Source organism: Amblyomma americanum, chromosome 2 (genome assembly GCF_052857255.1).
Source record: "Amblyomma americanum isolate KBUSLIRL-KWMA chromosome 2, ASM5285725v1, whole genome shotgun sequence".
NCBI lineage: Eukaryota > Metazoa > Arthropoda > Arachnida > Ixodida > Ixodidae > Amblyomma > Amblyomma americanum.
The window spans coordinates 167,565,772-167,577,565 of NC_135498.1; positions in this window are offsets into that span (position 1 = coordinate 167,565,772).

Genomic DNA, 11,794 nt, shown 5'->3' on the forward strand with positions numbered 1-11,794 from the left:
GCCCTGGAACATAGACGATCGATGCACACCGGCACAGGCAGCAATCTGCCATTACACTGCAAAAACTGTGACAGCCGCAACTGCGTTCCCTTCCTAGACAAAACTGCTTTCCTCTCCTATGCACGCAGCAAAACTGAAAGGGAGGTTATCGAAGCTTTCCTGATAGCCAAAAGGGGTGACGGCTGCGTTAGCTCGCCCTCGCTGTTGTTATCGACACCAGAGCTAGAGTTTTTAGAAGGGCACGTTCGTGTTCACATCGGATCTGATTAACCTGTAAATTTCTGCTGATGTTTCTGTCGTTGAACCCTATGGTGATAGTGTTTTTCCTATTTTTTCTTATGTTCTCTGGCCTTATTAACAATGTGTTTTTCACAAATAAAATCAGTTGGAAGTATGCGCTTTGTCTGTCGATTTGTGTGCCTCTTGTCCCGTCTTGTTCGCGCAGTTTATACCCTTTCTGTTCATCATGAACCAACTAGCCCGCCAGGACGTCCTACTTTCATATTATCAAGGGGCTTTACCAGATGCGCGCACGTAGCGCCATCAGCCGGCGCCCAATAAAACCACTCCCTCCTCCTCGCAATGAATCCCACTGCCCCAACAGATAGCGCGCGACGGCAGCGACTCTTTCTACCTGCTCCTCCCCCCCCCCCCCCCCTTGACAACTCCCCCTCCTCTCTCATATTTCTTTAATCCCTCTCCCTTGCTCAGCCCCGTTGCGGTGTTCCCTTCCCAAAGGAGACAGTTATATGGCTGAGCACTCCCTTTATTTTCACCCCCCCCCCCCCCTCCCTAACCCCACCGACCATTCAAAGAATTCAAAGAATCTCAATTCTCGCTCGTCTCGTTCGGACGCAGTGGGGCCGTGTGGGGACGCAGGAATCACGCGGTGAGCGGAAAACAACGCAGCGCACATCCAAGGCGCGTTCACCACGAAGCTTGCGGCTTGCTTCGCGTTCGTTCGGCGCGGAAGCTATGCTTGCGTTAGTGGCATCCGGTTTGCCGAGAACGATGTGCCGATGAATTACTACTGCAACTTGAATCCCGTGCGTTTCGGCAAGGCGCCTGGCAGCGCTTCTACGTGGTTTTCCGCTCCGCGCGTCCGTTTCACCGTACGCAGCAGAGCGATTTGTCTAACGGGCAAGGCGTCGGACTGGTTCGGAACTCCTCGACCAAGGGGGCGATGAACTCATGGTAAAGTTCCGTGAAATCGAGAACACTACAGACTATAGCGCAGGCTGGCGCCACTTCTTGACGCGTCGCCAGACAGGCGACTCCAAACCTGTAGATACCCAAATCCACTTCTCGTTAACGCAGTGTTCCGGGAAATAAGATCGGATCAGTGCATTACTGAGGCGAGAGGGGGTCCCTCGATCACATTGTCTGCAAATGTTCCTTTTCCCAGGGAAGGGCACTGAATAGCGTAGCGAAGAAGCCTGGGAAGCCTTGCTGCGGAGCTCGGACCCCGAGACCCAGCAGCAACTCGTCCGAATGGCTGCGGAGGCCGCCGAGGAGCAAGACATCCCGGCCAGGATCCAATTCGGTGTTTACCCCTGACATCATCGGCCTGCGTCCGAGGGTGTTGGGTTAAAGAATGCATAGCGAAAAGACAAGGACAAACGAAGAAGTGGACAGGACTGGCGCTGACTACCAACTCATTCATTCAGAGAAATGAGCAGCTTTTATAATGTCATCCAAGACCCACGTGACCAGATAAAACAGCAGTCGTGGGAGAACTATCTAATACACACACACATCGTTGCACACAACATCAAACAAACAGCACACCGAGGCGAGGCATTGTCACCCCGAACCCCCCCCCCCAAAAAAAAAAAAAAACTAAAGAACCAGGGAGAACCCTAAGAAACCAGGATACAAAAAGATCAACTTTTGCCGCCCGCGCAGCACGAGGCAAATGACAGGAACAAAAAACCGAAGCATAGACGAAAACAATAACATGGTTACGCAAAACTATGTCAAAAGTCGAAGCAAAGCAGAGTCAAACAGGCGCAACGCATAACAAAAGAAAACGCTATGCGAAAGCTGTGTCAAACGCTCAAAGCCATACAGAGTCAAAGAAAAAGTTACAAAGTTGTAAAGAACAAGGCTTAAAGCAAATGTCATGAAAAACAGAGACGTAATTATAGTGGATCTAGAAAACTTGACTCCTTATATGAAAGTAACACTGACGAGGTGCTGACGCAATTGTCTCCTGCTTTGGCGATCATTCGTGCCTCAAAAATTACCCTTTCTATTTCGGTCCTCGCACGCGCTCTGATAACCGTGCGCGTGTAGAATGGTTCGCACGCTTTGCAAGTCTTGCAATGGTCGTCCAGGTCCCCGCTGCTTCGGTTACGTACCTTCCGGTAAGCTCTCTCTCGTTGAAGCACCTGCCGGTTTGCCTGATAACACGCTCCCACACTTCAAAGGTATCTCGTAGATGACACTTGCAGCACATTTTAGAAGAACTTCTATTTGGAAACAACAAATAACTGCGCAAAAAGGACGGGACAACAGAGAAGAATAACACGAGACAAGCGCTGACTAACAACTGGTTTATTGCACCAACACCTCCTTTCTTCGACAACAAAGCGCATGCGCACCAACCAGAAAGAGAAAAAGCCATAATCATCTCATCAGTCCAAGAAATTCCAACTGCTTGCGGTACAGGTGTGTGGAAGCCTCGCTAACAGATTTGTCAGGCCCTAATCTCAGGATTTCCAAGGCTTCGATAACTTTGCGTTCTTTTTTTATCCCTCGCTCGTCCGTTAATCTTAGTCCTGCCGAAAAAGGGAGTGAAATCTTTGTCGTCATGCTTGCAGGTCTTACAATGCTTAGGTAGATGATGTCGTCTAGAATCAGCTAAGGAATTCACATGCTTTAATAATCTAATGTTGTTGCAGCGGCCAGTTTGATCGACGTACACCTTACCACAACTCAGCGGAATCTGATAGATTACATTCGATCTGCAGGGCACAAACTTGTTCCTGTGGTTGGTGCTACACTCAATCTTCTTTTGCCTATCTGGTATAACTAAATTGCACAAACGCGACAGCTTGCAAGGTGCCAAAAAAAGGACCTCTACACCGAATTTACCGGCGACCCTCTTCAGGCCGTGCGAGGCCCTGTGAACGTAGGGCATAACTTCACACTTCCGCCTCTCCTGAGCATCAGCCCCACGAGGCTTTGAGTTTGGTAGGAAGGACTTCAGCAGGGACTCGGCAACAGCCCGAGGAAGGGCCAGCGGAAAACCGGCGGACAGAAGGCGATCTACCTGTGCATCAAAGCTAGCCTTAACCTTATGAGGGCAGGACTTGGTTAACGAAGCCCTGAGGCAAGTTGACGAAATGCCCCTCTTGACCAGCTTCGTATGAGGCGAGTTGAAGGGCAGGAGTGCCTTTTTTGACCTAGGCATGTACGCCAGCATAGGTGGTCAGGATTGTTAAAAAATAATTTTAAATCTAAGAATTGCAAACAAGAGTTATCCGAACACCCGAACTACTATTTGGGCTGGATGGTTCATTGTACTCGAGGCAGGGAAAAGCGCTTGTCCTACGTCGCTCTTCTGCTGTGTGTGTGTTTTTCCCGTGCTACTGTTTTCCCTTCCTCGTGTAGCACATTGCGTGAAGAGATCTACATGTCTTATAAGGCAAACCTTTTTCTTTTGCTTTGCCAGCAGGGTACAAACTTGTGATAGTTTGCACGGGGCTGAAAAGACAAGATTAACATTGTTCCTTTTGGCGACCTTCTTTAATTTATGGGACAGCTTGTGTATATACGTGATTACGGCCAAGGGAGGCAGTTATTCCTCCTCTATAGCTTGCCTGCGTCTTTGCTATGCACTTTTAACTTCTGGAGAAGGGTCTCTGAAACTTTACGCTCCAGTGCTGATGAATAGCCAGCACTGTAAAGGTGTTGGACTTGCTTCTCAACGCTGCTCTGCATTGTATGGGGCCAGCTTTATGAGACATGTAACAATGTGCTACTTTTGTCATCTGCGAGATACCTTTGAAGTGTAAGAGTGTGTTATCAGGCAAACCGGCAGGTGCCTCAACGAGAGATTGCTTACCGGAAGGTACGTAACAAAAGCGGAGGGAACCTGGACGACCATTGCAAGACTTGCAAAGGGTGCGAACCATTCTACACGCGCATGGTTATCAGAGCACGTGCGAGGACCGAAATTGAAAGGATAATTTTTGAGGCACGGATGATTGCAAAAGCAGAAAACAAGTGCGTCAGCACGCCTTCACTTTTACTTTCAGACAAGGAGTCTCGTGTTCTAGGTCCACTGTAATTACGTCTCTGTTTTGCATGTCAACAGGAATAAGCCTTGTTCTTTACAACTTTGTAACTTTTTCTTTGACTCTGTATGGCTTTGAGCGTTTGACACAGCTTTCGCATAGCGTTTTCTTTTGTTACGCGTTGCGCCTGTTTGACTCTGCTTTGCTTCGACTTTTGACATAGTTTTGCGTAACCATGTTATTATTGTCGTCTATGTTTCGTTTTTTTTTGTTTTTTTCTTCCTGTCATTTGCCTCGTGCTGCGTGGGCGGCAAAAGTTAATAACTCATCCTTTTGTATCCTGGTTTCTTATGGTTCTCCCTGGTCCTTTATATTTTTTGGGAGGTTCGGGGGTGACGTTGCGTCACCTCCTATGTGCTGTTTCTTTGATGTTGTCCGCGAGCGAAAGATGCATTTATTAAAAATAAATAAAAATTTCCAGTTGAAAACGTTTTTCTCGCCACTCCGATTCAAACTCGAGAACTCTTATGACGTCACAGAGAACACTTATGACGACACAGGACGGAGTGACGTGAAACGTGACGTAAACGCAGACTCCGTGATTTCTGGCAGCTAGCGGTGCGGTCTAGCAGCTGCCCAAATGAAAGCTACCGCCGCCGCACGTTGTACGCATCTATCGGGGGTCGCTACCGTCGCTTCGTTTACGTTTGCACCGGCGTCTTGCCAGCGTTACGATAGATCCCGTTCTCGAATTCGACGACGAAGTTCTCGCAAAAACTCCAGCCTGCATTTCAGCGACCTCTGTCCCAGAGAGCGTGCGATGTTTTTGAGGGAGCACAGTTAGGTTAGGCGCCGGCGGGTCGTTTCCCCCTTCCTCAGTGAGCAGCCGTTGCTAATCAGGTGTCATAACCCCAGTGCGGGGAGTGCGCCCATCGGAGGCTGGCCGGGGCTTTGGGGCCAACGGATTGTGATTACTTGAACGGCGCGGTTGCACGGTGCAGCAGGCGGCGTCGAGGTCTCCCACGGTTGCAAGGGCCAGGCTATTTATTTTTTTTTGCCGCCAAAAAACGAATGGGTGCTCAAGGGCGCTCGCGTTTAAAGTTGGCTGCTTGAAACTAAAGCCGACGCACGACGCTTCAACGGCTTCCGCTGGATCCAACGGACCCACTGGATCGGGCTCTCTCGCCAACTTGCATGTACATTCAGATGTGTACTGTGAATGAATTAAATTAGCCCAGAGCTCGAAAAGAACAGCTCCGCCCAACTGCCGAAGCTATTGAATTACGCCACAACGCGCACCTCGGCGCGGAGCCGAATCGGTCTGGCCGGGCCGGCGGCGGCTGGCGCACTCGGCGCGAAATGGAGACGTGCTCCAAGTCTCCGCCAGTGCGTTCAGTGTGCGCCGAAGCCGCTGAACGCGCCGGCGGTCAAGCGCAGTTGGAGTAAGGCCATCAGAGCTAGGCCATCAGCAATTTTTCTTAACTGCCTTGTACCTTGTCTCCCGTCCCTAATAAACGATTTCCGTTAAATAGTTTGAAGTTGACTGGCAGAGCCGGGAATGTTTCGCCGGGCGAGCGCGCGAAGACACAAGTGCTTTTTATACTGCGAACTGCCTTCTACGATCACCGACCATCGTGCCATCATAGTTTTTCATCCGCCATGGCGATCATCTCACCAGCCTTAACAGGCTCCTTCAAAGGTTAACTAGCACTTGAAGCGGCACTTGGAGTCCCCCTGCTGTTCGGCGCTTGTAAATCGAGGCGCGTCAAAAACAAAACCACGGGGCACGCAAAGCTCATGACGCAAAGCGCCATAAAAAATCGAAACTCTCCCGGCTGCCTGTGGCGCCGCCAAGCATCGGTTTTCTTTGCTTCCAACATTCAGGTTGTCTTTTGTCTGTCGTCCTTGTGTGATAAAAGTGCACTATCGGTTTTAAAACAAAACTTACTTCAATATTGAACCATGCAACCTTCCTTTGTCAGCCTCAGAGATTCGCGACCTCCATGTAGGAAGGAAAATTCCTCCAAGGTGGCGTCCCTTGTCCTATGACGTTAGCACGCGTGTACTTGCGAGATCGGCCTGTGGCGCCGATACCTGTATTTTGATTATCGTTATTTTCAACCTTACAAGAGCTTTGTTTTCAGTAAGAGTGGCGTTTTTGTGATAAGGAGCTGGTATTCTATCGATAGCTACAGCTTGCCGGGTGGAACTTGCTCAGTTGAAATGCAAAGTCATGTCTTTCGCCGCTCCGTTCCGCTGGGCGTTCCTTCATCTTCGTCCCACTTGTCACGGCGCATGCGCACAGCTATGGAAGCTCGGTTTCGCCGGCGCGCCGCGCCGCCGGCATCAGCAGCTGCTCCGCACCACGTGGCTCGTCACGTGACCAACCATGTTACGAACCACGTGATCAGCCACGCCGCCGGCAGCTGCTCCGCAGCTGCTCCGTGGCGGTGCCGCCACGGCGCCGCCACGCTGAAGGCTCGAAATGCTACCGTAATGTCGCTATCGCTAAAGAAACGGGGCTGCGAGAGGAGCCACGCCAATCTTTTCGTTGAACGTTGTATACAAGGCCTCCCTGTCTTGTGGCAAAGTAAACATCGGCCAGACGGGGTGTTGTGTTAACGACCGACGCAGGAAGCATGCAAAAGACCTGGCTAGTAGGGAGTGAACTAATCTTGTGGACCTCTGCATTGCTTGTACAGCTTGTGAACCGCGCTTCCGTTTCACGCCAATCATAGGCACAAGTTATCAAAAAACCGCTCGTGAAACCTTGCAAGCATTTTTTTTTTATCAGGAAGGCGGGGTCGAGTTGTAGCGGGGTCGACACTTCAGTTGCCCTGCACAATGCTGAGGTGAATTTTTTATCGCGTCGAGTGTGATAACTTTCTGCTGTAACAGAAGGACTGTAGCGCGACCAAGACGAACACAAGACAGAGGCACACAGGACTAGCGCTAAACTTCATCTATCTTTATTCACTGGCAGCGCAGCAAATATAAGGAAAAAACCCGATCACGTGCAGATACCAGGTCACACACACCACTATCAACAGAACCGTTCAAGATATGCCATCTCAGATTTGTATAACTTCACAGACATATCGCTAACACAATATACGCCTTTCTTCCTTATATCAAATGCCTCCAGTAGTTCTCTTGCCCTATTATCTTTGCTTTTGCCCGAAATCTTTATCTCATGAAACCGTGGTTGACAGTCAGAACACTCAGTGCAGTGCTGAGGAAGATGCGCACCACTTAGGTCTTTCAGTGAGCGCGCGTGCTCACCTGCTTTTTCATTTATGCACCGCCCTGTTTGGCCCACATAGACCTTCCCGCATGACAGCGGTATCTGATATACCACCCCGATGCAGCAATCCGTAAACTTCTTTGCATGCCTGACGCGGCAACCACTCTTGTCTTTGCTCGCAATTCGCGCGCAGAGCTGTGCCATCTTGCGTGGGGCCGAGAAGGCAACCGGCACGCCATGTTTGTTAGCCACTTTTTTCAAGTGGTGGGCTACCTTGTGCACATATGGCACAACCTCCGGTTTGATAGCCGTTTCTCTGCTGACACATGGCTGCTGCAACTTGATGGTTTTTATCTTCTGTAAGAGGGCTTCAGCAACCGCTGTGATGACAGTGCCTGGGAACCCTGCCGAAAGTAATCTGTCAACCTGCGTGCCATAGCTCCGTTTCATAGTATGACAGCACGATTTCATGAGAGCCGATTCAAGGCAAAGCTTGGCAATGGCGCGTTTCACTGTTTTCGACTGAGCCGAAGCATACAGTAGTAACTGCTTCTGTGCTCGCGGTGCGTATTGCCAACATGCATGATATACACCCACATTGATGTTTATGTCTAAGAACTGTAAAGAGCCCCGCACAGGCAGCTCATGCGTGAACCTCAGTCCCCCTCCCATATCTTGAAAGGTATTTAACACAGTGCTCACAGCATCTGTGTACGTCAACTCATTCTGTGTTTTAAAAACAACCAGGAAGTCGCCAACATACCTAAAAACTTTCAGAACCCCCTTCCCCGTTAAACTTGGTTCAAGGGCGCGGTCAATAGATGTTAGAAAAATGTTAGTAAGTACAGGCGCTACGCAGGATCCAATACAGATCCCTTGTCTTTGGCGATAAAATTTGTTGCCGTAAGAGACAAACGTCACACTGAGGTAAAATTCAAGTATCCTCATAAAATTATCTATTGAAACCCCTGAGGAGTTCTGAAATTGAACAGCACCGCTCTCTTCTATAGCAACTCTTACAGCTACAAGCAACTCACTGTGGGGCACAGAATAAAATAAATCTTCAACTTCCACAGAAAACACATAACCAATGGAAGCATTTCCTTCTAGAAACCTAGAAACCTAATACTAACCAGTTCAAAAGATGTTATTAGGTTTCTAGAAGGAAATGCTTCCATTGGTTATGTGTTTTCTGTGGATGTTGAAGATTTATTTTATTCTGTGCCCCACAGTGAGTTGTTTGTAGCTGTAAGAGTTGCTATAGAAGAGAGCGGTGCTATTCAATTTCAGAACTCCTCAGGGGTTTCAATAGATAATTTTATGATGATACTTGAATTTTACCTCAGTGTGACGTTTGTCTCTTACGGCAACAATTTTTATCGCCAAAGACAAGGGATCTGCATTGGATCCTGCGTAGCGCCTGTACTTACTAACATCTATTCACCGCGCATGCTTTGACCGCGCATGCTAACATCTATTGACCGCGTATGCTTCGGCTCAGTCGAAAACAGTGAAACGCGCCATTGCCAAGCTTTGCCTCGAATCGGCTCTCATGAAATCGTGCTGTCATACTATGCACCGGAGCTATGACACGCAGGGTGACAGATTACTTTCGGCAGGGTTCCCAGGCACTGTCATCACAGCGGTTGCTGAAGCCCTCTTACAGAAGATAAAAACCATCAAGTTGCAGCAACCATGTGTCAGCAGAGAAACGGCTATCAAACCGGAGGTTGTGCCATATGTGCACAAGGTAGCCCACCACTTGAAAAAAGTGGCTAACAAACATGGCGTGCCGGTTGCCTTCTCGGCCCCACGCAAGATGGCACAGCTCTGCGCGCGAATTGCGAGCAAAGACAAGAGTGGTTGTCGCGTCAGGCATGCAAAGAAGTTTACGGATTGCTGCATCGGGGTGGTATATCAGATACCGCTGTCATGCGGGAAGGTCTATGTGGGCCAAACAGGGCGGTGCATAAATGAAAGGGCAGGTGAGCACGCGCGCTCACTGAAAGACCTAAGTGGTGCGCATCTTCCTCAGCACTGCACTGAGTGTTCTGACTGTCAACCACGGTTTCATGAGATAAAGATTTTGGGCAAAAGCAAAGATACTAGGGCAAGGGAACTACTGGAGGCATTTCATATAAGGAAAAAAGGCGTATATTGTGTTAGCGATACGTCTGTGAATTTATACAAATCTGAGATGGCATATATTGAACGGTTCTGTTGATAGTGGTGTGTGTGACCTGGTATCTTCACGTGATCGGGTTTTTTCCTTATATTTTTTTATTTATTTAATAATACTGCAGGCCAATACTTTGGCCCAAGCAGGAGGGGCATATCACAAACAAGAAAACACAGAAAAGCGTTAACAATGCAACATGAAATGAACATAATGCACTAAAATAAGCACAAATGATAACGTCAACATCGCTAACTTGCACAAAAATGATTTTGCAATGCAGCCATGAATTCGTTAGACCGAAATACACTAATGGGAAGTGAATTCCAATTGTTCACCTTTCGAGGGAAAAAACTGTACTTGTAAGCGTTTGTTTTCGCGAAGATCGGTGCAAGCAAATAGTCATGACTGTGTCGTGTTCTCCTCGTAGAAGGCCGACATACGGAAGCTGGTAGCGTCATATTATTTTTTCCAGAAAGAGTGTTATGTAGTAGTACAAGACGAATAATTTTTCTGCGTATTTCGAGTCTCTGTATTCTATTTTGTAACATTATTGAGGACGGCGAATCCTTCCTGGCATATTTCCCGTAAATAAATCTCACTGCTTTTCTCTGTACTCGCTCAAGTTCTTTTGTGTCTTTCATGGTATGCGGGTCCCAGAGTTCGGAAGCATATTCTAACTTTGGTCTCATTGTAGGCTAACATTGTAGGCTAACATTATATTTGCTGCGCTGCCAGTGAATAAAGTTAGATGAAGTTTAGCGCTAGTCCTGTGTGCCTCTGTCTTGTGTTCGTCTTGGTCGCGCTACAGTCCTTCTGTTACAGTATGCACCATCTAGCCCAACAAAAAGTTCTTCTAAACTTTCTGCTGGTTAGTTAGTTTCCAGGTTACTTAAGCCGCAGAAGCACGGCAGATTGGGCGAGTTGGTGTTCCATGGTGACAAGAAAATGCAAACAGCGCTAGACAACTGGACCAGAAAGAGGAGACAAACACAGCGCGGACATCAGCGCTGTGTTTTCTCCTCCTCTTTCTGGTTCAGTTGTCTAGCGCTGTTTGAATTTTCTTGTTACTTAGGCCGCGCCTGCGCAGGAAGTGGATATATATGCCGTGGTTCTACCTTCATTAAACCAGTTCCAAGTAGCGGCCGTGTTTCTCTTTCTTTCCTTCTTCCTCTCTTTCTTTCCTTCCTCCCTTTTTCTCTTTCTTTCTTTCTTTCCTTCCTTCTTTCTTTCTTTCTGAAAGAAGTTCTTCCTTTCTTTCTCCTTTCTCTTTCTTACTTGCCTTCTTTCTCACTTTCTTCTCTCTTCCTTTCTTTCTTTCTCGCTTGCTTCCTTTCTTTCTCTCTTCCCTTTTCCCTTCCTTTCTTTCTTTCCTTCTTTCTTTCTTCCTTTTTCTGCCTTTATTTCCTTCTTTCTATCTTTCTTCTTCCTTTATTTCTCTCTCCTTCTCTCCTTTCTTCTTTCCTTATTTCTTTTTCTTTCTTTTTCCCTTCCTTCCTTTCTTTCTCTCTTTCTTTCCTTCTTTCTTTTTTCTCTCGTTCTTTCCTTCCTTCCCTTTTTCTTCCTTTCGTTCCTTCTCCCTTTCTTTCTGCTCTCTTCTCTTTCTTTCCTTCTTTCTCTCTCTCTTCCTTTTCTCTTTCTCGCACTCTTTCTTTCTTCCTTTCCTTATTTCTTTATTTCTCTCTTTTTCTTTTTTATATTTCTCTCTTCCTTATCTCTTTCTCGCACTCTCTTTCCTCCTTTCCTTCTTCCTTCATTTCTCCCTTTCTTTCTTTCCTTTTTTTCTCTCTTCCTTTCCTTCTTCCTTTCTTTCTGTCCCTCTTTCCTTGTTTTCTTTTTGCTTTCTTCCTTTCTTTCCTTCTTCTTTTCCTTTCTCTCCTTTTCCTTTCTTTCTTCCCTTCTCCCCTTTTCCTTCCTTTCTTTCCTTCTTTCTTTCTTTACTTCTTTCTTCTTCCTCTCCTTTCTTCTTCCCCTCTTTCTTTCCGTGTCGTGTTGTGTTTGCGCTATAGAGATTAGTGCTTCGTCAGAAAACCAATTAGCCGAACTTCTAATTCTTTTAAAGAATTAAAAAGGAAGCTTTTTTGCAATATCTATTGAACTTGAAAAAATGTTAAGGCACATAACACACGTCAT